We start from the raw sequence: 14,307 nt of genomic DNA on the forward strand, positions 1-14,307 counted from the left end.
CAGATTCAGTGCAATCCCTATTTAAATTCCAATGACAGCTAGGCATAGTAGCATGTACCTGTAGTCCTAGCTACTCAAGAGGTTGAGGCTAAAGAACTGCTTGAACCCAGGGGTTCAAGGCTGCAGTAAGCTAGATCACACCATTGCATTCCAGCCTAGATGACAGAACGAGACCTGTCCAAAAAAAAAAAAAAAAAAAAATCCCAATGACATTGTTTTCAGAAACAGAAATCTATTGTAAGATTCATATTGATCTTTAAGGATCCCAAAGAGCCAAAACAATCTGGAAAAAGAACAAAGTTTGAGGACTCACACTTCCTGATTTCAAAACTTACTACAAAGCTTTAGTAATCAAAACAGTGTGGTATTAGCATAAAGACAGACACATAGACCAATGAAATAGAATACAGAGCCCAGAAACAAACTCTCACGAATACGGTCAAATGACCTTCAACAAAGGTGCCGAGACCATTCATTAGGGAAATGATGGTCTTTTCAACATAGATACACTTACAGGTGGATACACACAAGTAAATGAAGGAACTCACACCCTTGCCTTATTACATACACAAAAATTAACTCGAAATAGATGAAAGAGCTAAACATAAGACCTCAAACTATAAAACTCTTAAAAGAAAATATAGGGGAAAGTCTTCATGACATTGGATTTGGCAATGATATCTTGGATAAGACACCAAAAACACAGGCAACAGAAGTAAAAATAAATTGTACTACATCTAAATTTAAAACGTCTGTTCATCAACGGACACAATCAATATAGTGAAAAAGCAACCCACAGAATGGGAGAAAAGATTTGTAAATCACGTATCTGATAAGGAATTCATATCCAGAACATGTAAAGAACTCCCAAAACTTAACAACAGCAAAAAAACAAATAACCCAATTTAAAAATGGGTGGAGTTGAACTGACATTTCTCCAAAGAAGATACACACATGGCCAACAAGCATGTTAAAAAATTTGCTCAACATTTCTAATCATTAGGGAAGTGCAAATTAAGGCTACAATGAAATATCACCTTACACCCATTAGGATGGCTATTTTATTTTAAAAAAAAAAAAAAGCATTGGCAGGGATATGGACAAATTAAGACCCTTATGCATTGCTGGTGGGAATGTAAGATCAGTACGGCAGTTCCTCAAAAAATTAAAAATAGAATTACCATACGGTCTAGCAATCAGAAAAGTCTGCATTATGTCTCTAAAAGAATTGAAGCCGAGCGTGGTGGCTCACGGCTGTAATCCCAGCACTTCAGGAGGCCGAGGCGGGCGGATCACGAGGTCAGGAGATCGAGACCATCCTGGCTAACACGGTGAAACACCGTCTCTACTAAAAATACAAAAAATTAGCCGGGCATGGTAGCAGGCGCCTGTACTTCCAGCTACTCAGGAGGCTGAGGCAGGAGAACGGCGTGAAACCGGGAGGTGGAGCTCACAGTGAGCTGAGATCGCGCCACTGCACTCCAGCCTGGGCAACAGAGCAAGACTCCATCTCAAAAAAAAAAAAAAAATTGAAAGCAGGGTCTCAAAGAGATATGTGCACAACCATATTCATACCAGCATTATTCACAATAGCCAAAAAGGGGAAGCAACCCAAGTGTCCACTGGTGGATAAATGGGTAAAAAAATGTGGTGGAGACATACAAGGGAATATCATGCAGCCTAAAAAGTAAGAAAATTCTGACACATACTATTCTCACGATGCTAAGTGAAATAAGCCAGTCACAAAAAGACAGATACTGTGGGATTCTATTTATATTAGGCATCTAAAGTAGTCAAATAATAGGAAAAGTAGAAGCAGTTCAAGAAAGGGGCAAACAGGGAGTTTTCTAATGGGTACAGAGTTTCTGTTTTGCAAGAATAAAACAAAGTTCTGAAATTGGTTGCACAGCAATGTGAACAACGTGTACAACGCTACTGAATTGTACACTTGAAAATGGTTAAGATAGTGAATTTTGTGTTATGTGTATTCTACCATAATTAAAAATTAAATTTAAAAAAGAGGCCCCCTCACATAATAAGAAATTGCCTAATACCCTTTTATTTGTTTATTTTTGAGATGGAGTCTTGCCCTGTCATCAGGCTAGAGTGCTGTGGCATGATCTGGGCTCACTGCGAGCTCTGCCTCCCGGGTTCACGCCATTCTCCTGCCTCAGCCTCCTGTGTAGCTGGGACTACAGGTGCCTGCCACCACACCCAGGTAATTTTTTTTTAATTTTTTTTAATTTTTAGTAGAGATGGGGTTTCACCATGTTGACCAGGATGGTCTTGATCTCTTGACCTTGTGATCCGCCTGCCTCAGCCTCCCAAAGTGCTGGTATTACAAGCATGAGCCACCGTGCCTGGCCTACCCTTTTTAAATAAATAGTATATCAAAGGTAAAAATTTAAGGCTGGGTGCAGTGGCTCACACCTGTAATCCCAGCACTTTGGGAGGCCAAGGCAAGTGGATTGCTGGGGCCCAGAAGTTCAAGACCAACCTGGGCAACATGGCACAACCCTGTCTGTACAAAAAAATGCAAAAATTAACCAGGCATGGCTGGGTGCAGTGGCTCATGCCTGTAATCCCAGCACTTTGGGAGGCTGAGGCGGGTGGATCACCTGAGCTCAGGAGTTCGAGACCAGCCTGGTCAACATGGTGAAACCCTGTCTCTACTAAAAATACAAAAAAATTAGCCGGGCATGGTGGCATGTGCCTACAGTCCCAGCTACTAGGGGGGCTGAGGCAGGAAGATCACTTGAACCCAGGAGGTAGAGACTGCAGTGAGCCAAGATCGTGCCACCACCCTCCAGCCTAGGTGACAGAGTGAGATTCCATCTCCAAAAAAAAAAAAAAAGAAAGAAAGAAAATTAGCCAGGCATGCTGGCGTGCACCTGTAGTCCCAGCTACTTGAGAGGCTGACGTAGGAGGATCACTGGGGCCTGGGAGGTCGAGGCTGCAGTGAGCTCCAGCTTGGGTGACAGAGTGAGACCCTGTCTCAAAAAATAAAAATAAAAATAAAAATGTAAGAATACAGAATTGTATACATATGTAACAAACCTGCACGTTGTACACATGTACCCTAGAACTTAAAGTGTAATAATAATAATAATAATAAAGGCTAAAAAAAAAAGAATACAGAATTGTCAGTTTAGAAACAGTGAAGAAATATACTCCCACATCATACCTTAAAATGTATGGGTTACAGCCAGTATTGTCCTCAGAGGTAAATTCATAGCCTTAAACCGTTTAATTATCAAACTATAAAGGATGAATATGAGTAAACTAGGCCCCAAACAAAAATTCCCATTGAAATGACCAAGAAAATACGGAAGTTAAGGGAATAAAAATTGTACCTATCACTGACTACCTTTCACAAGCCAGAAAGAGAGAAATTTTCAACAGATATTGTTCAGAGAAGACAGGACTAGAGAAGATACAGAAAATTAATCTGTGAGCCCAGGATCACACTGTCAAGTTCCCCGTTGTGCCTGTGCAGAGATTTACAAAAATCTAAACCTTCCCCTGCCCCTACAGCTGAAACTGAAAGTCAGAGACAGAAACCACCTGGGCTTCTGCTGGGTGACAGGTCAGGGCAGGCGCAGCAGCCAGCACAGCACCTGACATATAGCAGGTGCTTGAGGTGTTTCTGCTGCACAAAGAAAGCAAGGATGAGCAGCCAGGAACAGTGCACTGGCCAGCAAAGCATCGTAGCTCCCATGCGCAGACCAGCCTGAAGAATCAGAGCTGGGCCCTACACTGAAGGCAATTTGTCCAGGAAATTGAAGAAGTGTCATGAGAAGGACTGCCCTGGGGCTCCAGAGGCTCAGGAGGTGCTGCCTTGGCGAGGCCATCTCTGCATCTAGAAGGATCAGGGAGTGGGCCACCCAAGCACTCTGCAGAGTCCAAAGTGGGGGTGGGCAAGGAGTAAGGATGGTGGTGTCCCAGGGACTGAAGATGGCTTTTATCCTGAAGGGGATGGGGAGACTCACGGGAGGAAATCATAAACATTTGCTGAAGCAGTGGGCAAGAAAATCAGGCTCAGCACAGGAGCTTCCAAGGCCCTGGCAGAAGGAGCCCCTACCAGTTGCAGGGGAAGGGACAGGGGACACTGCCCCACTCCTACCCAGTCCCTTTCTGGCTGCCCAAACCTGCTGTCCTCAGATCTGGGGGACACTCCTCCTGCCCTACCAAAATGGCAGTGGCTCTGGGAGGTAATTACTATTGGTAGGTGATATACTTTGAATATTTGTCCCTGCCCAAATCTCATATTGAAATGTAATCTCCAATGCTGGAGGTGGGGCCTGGTGGGAGATGATTGGATCATGGGGGCAGATTTCTCATGAAAGTTTTCACGCCATCCCCTTGGTGCTGTCCTTGCGATAGTGAGTGAATTCTGGCTGCATAAAAGTGTGTGGTACCTCCCCCTCCTCTCTCTCGATCCTGTTTTCGCCACGTGAAATGCCTGCTCTCGCTTCCCCTTCCGCCAGGACTAGAAGCTTCCTGAGGCCTCCCCAGAAGCTGATGTTGGAGCTACGTTCCCTGTACAGCCTGCAGAACTGTGAGCCAATTAAATCTCTTTTCTTTATAAATTTCCCAGTCTCAGGTATTTCTTTATAGCAATGAAAGAAGAGCCTAATACAGTGGAGGTTTAGAGACTCCAAGTAAACATGGCAGGACAGGTGGGTTTAGGGTTGGGGGCGAGCACCAGGAGTAAGGGGACCATGCTAGCTTACGGAATGGACCTCAAGACCCAGGGCTCCCCAGGACACGAGGCTGTCAGCGTGGGCCACTGGGTCACAGGCAGCCTCCTTCCTTGCACCACACTCTGGGGCCTGCCTACGCCCACCCCCAGCAACACTGAACCTCTGGAAGACCCTGGCTCTGCAAAGACAAAAGTCTGTGAACATGAAGCCTTAATTTAAAATTAACCAATGCCTCTTTCACAGGTTTGGTAAATAAACGTCTGGAATTCTTTCTTCAAACACAAATAACCGAGTTAGTCTCATTACAAACAATAGCTCCCTGCAGATGGGCAAATGCCACAGAAATGTCACCAAAAAGCCTGGAAATGGAGGGTGTGCTTGCCTGGGGCTGGGCTGGCTCACTGAACCTCAGTTTCTCCAGTATAAGACACTCCTCTCCCACAGGTTCTGAGGTCCTGGAGGAAGATGGGTCTCACCCAAGTCCCTGGCCCCAGTTGAGTCTGGGATTCATCGGATAGAGCAGTTGGGTTGGGGGAGCTCCAGCTGAGAGGAGGTGGAACCAGGTGGGGTCCTGACCATGCCCTGTCCTCTCCAGGGCCCTAGCCAGGCTGCTGGCCCTCCCAGGGGGCAATAAGACCCCATTCTCCCCAGGCAGGGGGACACAGGTGAGGCTTACAGTCTCTGCTCACTGACTGGGGGACCTGGTGCCACGGCCTACCTGCCCCAGTGTGTTCAGAAGGCCCTTCTCCAGCAACCTCGGTTCCCAGAAGGTGCCACGTGCAGCCAGGGTGCTTAGAACATAGGACCGACACAGTGGCTCACGCCTGTAATCCCAGCACTTTGGGAGGCCAAGGTGAGCGGATCACCTGAGGTCAGGAGTTTGAAACCAGCCTGGCCAACATGGTGAAACCCTGTCCCTGCTAAAAATGCCAAAAATTAGGCTGGGTGCGGTGGATCACACCTGTAATTCCAGCACTTTGGGAGGCCGAGGCGGGCGGATCACCTGAGGTTGGGAGTTCGAGACCAGCCTGACCAACATGGTGAAACCCCATCTCTACTGAAAATACAAAAACAAACAAAAAAATTATCCGGGCATGGAGGCTTATGCCTGTAATCCCAGCTACTTGGGAGGCTGAGGCAGGAGAATTGCTTGAATCCGGGAGGTGGAGGTTGCGGTGAGCTGAGATCACACCATTGCACTCCAGCCTGGGCAACAAGAGTGAAACTCCTTCTTGCCGGGCGCGGTGGCTCAAGCCTGTAATCCCAGCACTTTGGGAGGCCGAGACGGGCGGATCACGAGGTCAGGAGATCGAGACCATCCTGGCTAACATGGTGAAACACCGTCTCTACTAAAAATACAAAAAAAAACTAGCCGGGCGTGGTGGCGGGCGCCTGTAGTCCCAGCTACTCGGAGGCTGAGGCAGGAGAATGGCGTGAACCTGGGAGGCGGAGCTTGCAGTGAGCCGAGATCGCGCCACTGCACTCCAGCCTGGGTGACACAGCGCGAGACTCCGTCTCAAAAAAAAAAAAAAAAAGAAACTCCTTCTCAAAAAAGAAAAAAGAAAAAAAATCAAAAGTTAGCCCACTGTGGCGGCACATGCCTGTAGTCTCAGCTACTCAGGAGGCTGAGAGAGAAGAATCACTTGAACTTGGGAGGTGGAGGCTGCAGTGAGCTGAGATCACACCACTGCACTCTAGCGCAGGCAAGAGTGAGACTGTCTCAAGAAAAAAAAAAGAACATGAGGGGTGTCATCCTTCTCCCCTCCATCCCCAGGCCCTGGCTCCAGGCCCCTAACCACCTCCTGCTGACCTCACTTCTCCTGTACCCCAAGTCCTCCTGTACCCAAACCGGAATCCCATCCCAAATCTCCCTGTCCCCCACCTCCTCCCAAATCCCTCCTCTCCCTCCTCCTACTCCCCTCAGGGCTGTCAGGCCTTCTCAACAGGGTCCCCACAGCCTCATCCTTCTCCATGCTGGGAGACCTGGTAGCCCATGGCATGTTACAAGGGGCACAGCTGATCCCCTCCACAGAGCCCTGGCGCCCACACCTGCACATGGGCTTGTAACCGGAGGTGGGGGGAAGCTGAGGTGCACCAGCTGTGCGCACAGGAGGCTCAGCCCGGTGAACCATCTTCACACCCAGGATCCACCAATACCCTTGCTGCAGGTCCCAGAGGCCTGCCTGGCAGGTGATCATCTGCAGGAGTGCTGGCATCACCCGGCACCAACACCCACAGGGACCAGGCTGGGGTGAGAAAAGGCACAGGACTGGCGGGGAACAGAAGCTAAGCAAGAAGCTCCCGCACCTACTGTGCGAGGTGCTAGAGGCAAGCTCGGTGGGGACCAGCTCCGGGCCGAGGATGGCCTGGATCCCATAGCAAACCAAGAAGTGTGTCACCTCACACACCCCCGCTGGGGGATCTGGGCTCCTAATTCACAGATACGGAGCCATGCACAGGGTAGCGGCACCTCACGGAAGGGGCAGATCCCTGCACTGTCTGTCTTCTCATTCGGGGGTCTGTCCTCAGTGCAGGGCCCCAGGCAGGCGCTGTCTGCAGAAGGTGGGAGTGGCTGTCTCTCTGGAAGGGGCTGCTGGGGCCCCTTCCCTCAGCTGCTCCCTGAGGCCTTGGTATCCCTGGTGTCTGATCATCCCACCAATGCTCTGCCCCCAGCACACACACATCTTCTGCCCCACTGGGACCTCAAGGTCAAGCCCAAGTTGTTCAAATACAGAAAAGCTACTCAGGGCATGAAATGTTTGTTGCTGCAGCCCTGATGGTGGAGAAAAGTTGGAAACAGCCTGAACGCCCAAGATGGAAGCCATCTCCTGAACACACCTGGGAAAAGAGCAAGCCTGGAGGGGAAGGAGCTGGGGTGCCAGAGGAGAGGCAAGCCCAGCGCAGTGGGACACCAAGGGTATGACGACAGGGGGCGCTGATGGGCAGTGCCAGGGGCACAGGACCATGGCACACATCACACTTAGAAAGCACACATCGGGGAGGGTGGGGGAGGTCAGGTGCACTGGGCTGTGCGCCTGCAACAGGCATGAGTTTTTGTTCCTCCTTTACTGTGTTTTCTACATTTTCTATAAACAAGCACATACTGCTTCATTATTTAAAGGGCCAGGCACGATGGCTTACACCTGTAATCCCAGCATTTTGGGAAGCCGAGGCGGGCAGGTCACTTGGGGCTAGAAGTTTGAGACCAGCCTGGCCAACGTGACAAAACCCCATCTCTACTAAAAATACAAAAATTAGCCAGGTGTGGTGGCGGGTGCCTGTAGTCCCAGCTACTCAGATGGCTGAGGCACGAAAATCACTTGAACCCGGGAGGCAGAGGTTGCAGTGAGCCAAGATTGCACCATTGCACTCCAGCCTGAGTGACAGTAAGACTCTGTTTCAAAAAAAAAAAAAAAAAAAAAAAAGTGGGGGTGCTGGCACCACAGTCACCTGGCCTCTGCCACTCGGTGTCTTGGCCTCTCCTTGGCTCTCAGCCTCTCAGGCACACCCAGGGGAGCCTGGCCCAGCAGATGCAGGAAACACGTCTATGGCACTGCCAGGGCCTCAACTCCAGGCCTGGGGTGGGTGTGGTGGAGCCTCTGAGGAGGGAGACGCTGCGTAGTGAAGGGTGGACCTTGTCCAGGGTGAGACCTCTCCACCTACACGGTCCCTGACTGCTCAGTGGCCTGGCCTCACTTTTTCCACCTGTACACTCACTGGCCCTCCAGGCACTATGGACCCCCTGGATGGGCCCTGGGGGCACCCAGCACCTCCCCCCAGGGCACACAGCAAAGGCCCTAGGGAGGACTGGGAGGATGGGGTTGTTTCTTTTGTTTTTTTTTTTTTTTGAGACAGAGTCTCGCTCTGTCGCCCAGGCTGGAGTGCAGTGGCGCCATCTCGGCTCACTGCAAGCTCTGCCTCCCAGGTTCACGCCATTCTCCTGCCTCAGTCTCCTGAGTAGCTGGGACTACAGGCTCCCGCCACCGCGCCCGGCTAATTTTTTGTATTTTTAGTAGAAACAGGGTTTCACTGTGGTCTCGATCTCCTGACCTTGTGATCCGCCCGCCTCGGCCTCCCAAAGTGCTGGGATTACAGGCGTGAGCCACCGCGCCCAGCGAGGATGGGGTTGGTAGCCATCTCTGCAGCATCATTATCTTGCAAAATGCAGCAAGTAAATTCAGATGTGTAAATGGCCTAATTAGAATTTCAAGAAGAGTAAAAATATTTTTAAAAGAGAAAGTTTAACTAAAGGCTTATTTTAAATACTGAAGTTATCAACTGCAAAATGGTCAACCTGGCAAGATGGGCCACAGGGGAGGGGGTGTGGGGTGCCCAGCCCCCATCTTCCCCAGCCTCACACCGTATTGCTATCCCCACGTCCTCTGCCAGGCAGGTGAGAGAAGTCTTAGGCTCCCCAAATCTGAGCTTTAGGGGGGCACCCCCACAGGAACACTCCTACTGCATTGGACCTGACTCAAAGGATGCCCTCTGCTGTGGGTCAGGCACCCAGCCTGAGCCCAGGGAGGCTTCAATAACAGCCAGAGCCAACTGCAGCCAGAGGAGGCCCAAGGAGGGACCAGAGAGGCAAGCCCAGGGGCCTGGGATGCTCCAGGGAGGAGAGGGATGAGGTGAGAGCTGGGGTAGACACGGGGGATGAAATGCACCAAACAGCCACTGCACTGCGGCCTGTGGACAGCTCAGGAGAGTCCCTGTGCATGGCATGGCCAGGGCCCTTGCTGGTGTCCTGGCACTGCAGGCCTCCCCAGGTTGACCCCATAGCACAACCTCACCACCAGCCACGAGTCATCCTGAACAAGGGGCGGCACAGCGGGGGTGGCTGGCCAGCCTACATTAGGCTCTTCAGCTACAAAGATAAGGTCTTCATGCGGCAGCCAGATCGCTGACCACCACCTGCCCACCAGCCCAAGGCTGGGACACAAAGAGGACACACATGAGCCCCTGGTCTGGCAGTGCCTCTGTCAGAGGCATGTGAACCAGAACAACTCCATCTTGAATAGGAGCTGGGTAAAATGAGGCTGACACCTACTGGGATGCCTTCCCAGACAATTAAGGCATTCTAAGTCACAGGATGAGATAGGAAGTCGGCACAAAATACAGGTCATAAAGACCTTGCTGATAAAACGGTTTGCAGTAAATGAGCTGGCGAAAACCCACCGAAACCAAAATGGCCACAAGAGTGACCTCTGGTTGTCCTCACTGCTACACTCCCACCAGCGCCATGACAGTTTACACACGCCATGGCAATGTCAGGAAGTTACTCTGTATAGTCTAAAAAGGGGAGGCATGAATAATCCACTCCTTGTTTAGCATATCATCAAAAAATCACCATAAAAATGGGCAACCAGCAGCCCTCAGAGCTGCTGTCTGTGGAGTAGCCATTCTTTTATTCCTTTACTTTCTTAATAAACTTGCTTTCACTTTGCACTGTGGACTCACCCTGAATTCTTTCTTGCGCGAGGTCTAAGAACCCTCTCTTGGGGTTTGGATCAGGATCCCTTTCCTGTAACAACTCTGCCTCGGGTGACAAGGATATTGGAGCCCATGACGCTCGAGGATGAGGCCAGTCCTCCCAGCAGCCTGGGCAAGGGACACCCTCCTGCTTCCCCATGAAAGGCCACGTGAGCTGACGTCAGGAGAGTCACACCCCTCACCACAGGCTGGCTCAGGGGCTGTGGGCCCCGAGGTCCCAGCAGTGCCCCCAACCATAGCATACAGCATCGAAAGGCCAGGCACCCACAGAGAGGGCCAGGGGGCTGTGGGGGCCCAGGCCTTATTCTCAGGAAACGGGTCCCAGGCACACCACAACCCTCACAGGGGAGCCGGCCTGCTCCAGCAGTGCCAGCTCACAGGGAGTCCCATACAGGTCCCAGGGAGGAGAAACCACACACACCCCCAGAGAATGACCACACCCCCCCCCAGAGGCACACACAGGATACCTGGGACGCCTGCCAGCACACCGACAGCCAGGAGGCCCCCCACCCCGATCTTTACAACACCGGCAACCACAAACTGTAAGACACGAAAGCGTTGGGGCGTTTCCATTTTCTAATGACAGAAGACGCTAGTCAAGAAACAGTTCAGGCTGGGCGCGGTGGCTCATGCCTTTAATCCCAGCACTTTGGGAGGCTGAGATGGGAGGATCACCTGAGGTCAGGAGTTCAACACCAGCCTGGCCAACATGGTGAAGCCCCATCTCTATTTAAAAAAAAAAAAAAGATTACAAAAATTAGCCAGGGATGGTGGCAGGCGCCTGTAATCCCAGCTACTCGGGAGGCTGAGGCAGGAGAATTGCTCGAACCTGGGAGGTGAAGGTTGCAGTGAGCTGAGGATGCACCACTGCACCCCAGCCTGGGTGACAGAGGGAGACTCTGTCTCAAAACAAACAAACAAAAAGGAAACAGTTCAGATGCAGCTGTAAAAACAAAGTTAAATCACTGCTGCCCGTTTACATCAGAATAAATACTAGTTGGTGCTATGGGCTGAATGTGTGCCCAAAGTCCATGTGCTGGAAACTTAATTCCCAACACAACAGTGTTGAAGGTGGGACCTCTAAGAGATGTTTAGGTCACAAGGGCTCTGCACATGAATGGATTAATTCCGTTACTGTGGGAGTGGATTTGTTATCTCGGGCGTAGGTTCCTGATAAAAGGATGGGTTCTGCCTCCTTCAGCGCTCTCTCATGTGTGCTCCTGCCCTTCTGCCACCTCCTGGTCCTGGGGTATGCCGCGAAAAGAAGGCCCTCGCCAGATGTGGCCCCTCAATCCTGGACTTTCCCGTCTCCAGAATTGTTAGAAATAAGTCTTTGTTTTTCAGGAATTAGCCAGTCTCAGGTATTCTGATACAGCAGCACAAAATGGACCAAAACAGACAGATTAAGTCCTGTGTACAAAACTAAAGTAAAAATACCTTCTAGAAGAAAAGACAGGTGCATGTTTATCTGGCTATATGCTAGAGAGGGTTGACTACACAGAGTGACGGAATATCTAAAAATGGAGAAAGGCCGGGCGCGGTGGCTCACGCCTGTAATCCCAGCACTTTGGGAGGCCGAGGCGGGCAGATCACGAGGTCAGGAGATCGAGACCATCCTGGCTAACATGGTGAAACCCTGTCTCTACTAAAAATACAAAAAATTAGCCGGGCGTGGTGGTGGGTGCCTGTAATCCCAGCTACTCGGGAGGCTGAGGCAGGAGAATGATGTGAATCCGGGAGGCGGAGCTTGCAGTGAGCCGAGATCACACCACTGCACTCCAGCCTGGGCGGCAGAGCGAGACTCTGTCTCAAAAAAATAATAATAAAAAATAAAAATTAAAAAATAAAATAAAAATGGGGAAAAATCCAACAGACTTCACCACAAAATGTGAAGCATTTTTGACATCAAAAATGATCATAAACGAAAATTAAAAGGGTGAGAAAAATGTACAGCAGGCAGAAAAATGAGTGAAGAATGAATATCTTTTATATATAAGGACTCATACAACAGCTGAGAAACCCATCAAAACCCAAGAGAAAGCCCGGCATAGGGGCCAGGAAGTCACAGGAGACGAAGCCGCAACACCCCGCAGGCACACGGCGGCTGATGGAGGAGGCCAGGCTGGTGCTGATCTCTGACAGGACACCACTGCTGGTCAGCTATGGGAAAGGGCAGGGCATCTGTGTCCCCACCAGCCCTTCTCACCCAGGCCTGGTCTCAGCGTGCACTACCCCATCACACCCTCCCAGTTCCTCCTCCTAAGGGAGCCCTGCTACTCATCACTATCTTGTAACTCCACAGTTGGCCACTGGTTTCTCTGTCTGTTGTGTTGTTTCTCTGTGTGTCTCTTCAACCCGGCTGGGAGCTCCTCAGGGGCAGGACTGGGCCTGATGTGCCTGTGATGCCCAGGACTCAACATGAGGCTGGGTGAGTGGGTGCTGAGTATGGCAACACATGGGTGTTTACATCAGCCCCTGTCCCAGATGAGCCCTGAGGCTCCCTCCTGCTGTGGGCAGGACCACACCCCAGGGCCCAGCAGAGCAGGCAGCCACAAGCCAGGGCCCAGGTTGCCCAGGCCAGCACCACACCAGTGCCCAGAGCAGACATGACAAATCAATCACCACAGCAGACCGGAATAAACAATCACCACATTCCAGGTGGGCAGGACAGGAGATGGGGAAAGGCAGAGAAAGAGGCACAGAGAGGGCCACAGAGAAACACAGAGAAGACCAAGAACTGGAAGGCGGAGGGAAAAGGAGGGACAAGAAAGGAGCAAGCAACAGAGGGAGAGTGAGCAAGTGTGCTTGGGCAGCCTTGGACCTGCCCAGCCAACCACCCTCCTGCAGGCCTTGTTACTAAGGCTGTCGTTTGGCATCTGACTGACCTGGCCTCCCTGAAGTGTGGTGGCCTATGAGGAGTTAAGGGCAGTGGGACAGCCCCTCTTGCCACCCTGAGACGCCCCATCCCCTGTGCCACAAGCAACCCAAGTACCCTGCCTGAGCCTCTTTGTCCCAACCCAGAAGACCCTGCATAGCCAAATGTCCTGAGCAGTGACATTCTCGGCCAGACGCTGGTCCTCCCACGTGGTCTATGGCTGTGATCAGAGCACGTTCAGACTATTCAGTTACGGGTTGTCTGCAGCCATTTTCATCCTACAATGGCAGAGCACTGCAACTGTGACAGAGACCATAAGCCTTGCAAAATTGAATTATTTACTCTCTGACCCTTTCAGACAAAGTTTTGTGTGCCTGGCCTCCAGGACTATCCTCTGTCCCTGTGGCTCCAGTCTCCCAGGGGCAAGTGAATGGCCTGGCCCAGTAGGCTGTGCCGATACTGGATGCCACTGCGGCTAAGGCAGGTGAAGAGCAGACCCAGTGAATATCCAAACCAACATCAACTAGCAACCTAGTCAGCCAGCCCCAAACAGGCTTGTCCCTAAAGCCAGACATCAAACCAGTGGCTGCTGTCCATATTCAGGCCAGTAACAAACTGGCCTGAAGCCGGGAGGCAGGAGGCCCTCACATCCACCCTGTCCAGCCCAGGAGCTGTGCCCACCCAGGGTGAGAAGGACCAGGAACACACCGTGTCCACGGCCACAGTACATCCCTGTCACCCCCACCCTCCAGGCCCACCAAAACACTCTGCTGTCCTATGTGGGAGAGGATGTCCCCAAGCTAAACCCAGGCCACTCACCTGTCTTGAGGGGAGATCAGCATGTCCTGACGCCCACCCTGCGGGCTCTGGCTCCTGCAGAGAAACCAGAAGGCACAAGTGAGGTAAATCCAGCTGGTAAGTCCCTGCTGGATAAAGGTACACGGGCCCAGACCGTCCTCTAAGCAGGACCTTGTCAAGCCTGACCTGAAGGTCATCCCGTGGTGCTCCCGACTCATAACCACACACTCATGTGTACCTTCTTGTCCCCACGTGTCCAGGACTGCAGTTGACACTGGGCTGCCAGGGTTCCTTGTCAGCATTTCCTTTTTTTTTTTGAGACGGAGTTTGGCTCTGTCACCCAGGCTGGAGTGCAGTGGCCGGATCTCAGCTCACTGCAAGCTCCGCCTCCCGGGTTTACGCCATTCTCCTGCCTCAGCCTCCCGAGTAGCTGGGACTACA

The 14,307-nt window shown here is 51.2% G+C and overlaps 1 protein-coding gene across 1 annotated transcript in view; it reads right to left on the bottom strand.

Annotated features, from left to right (window-relative positions):
* ARVCF (ARVCF, delta catenin family member) overlaps nucleotides 1–13,915 on the bottom strand; it is a 47,855-nt gene extending 33,940 nt beyond the window's left edge. Inside the window, exon 1 of the mRNA XM_025400532.1 lies at nucleotides 13,888–13,915. The gene's annotated coding sequence lies outside the window, so the exon portion shown is untranslated. The remainder of the gene's footprint in view (nucleotides 1–13,887) is intronic.
* Between the last annotated feature and the right edge of the window lie 392 nt (nucleotides 13,916–14,307).

This window comes from Theropithecus gelada, chromosome 10 (genome assembly GCF_003255815.1).
Source record: "Theropithecus gelada isolate Dixy chromosome 10, Tgel_1.0, whole genome shotgun sequence".
Taxonomy (NCBI): domain Eukaryota; kingdom Metazoa; phylum Chordata; class Mammalia; order Primates; family Cercopithecidae; genus Theropithecus; species Theropithecus gelada.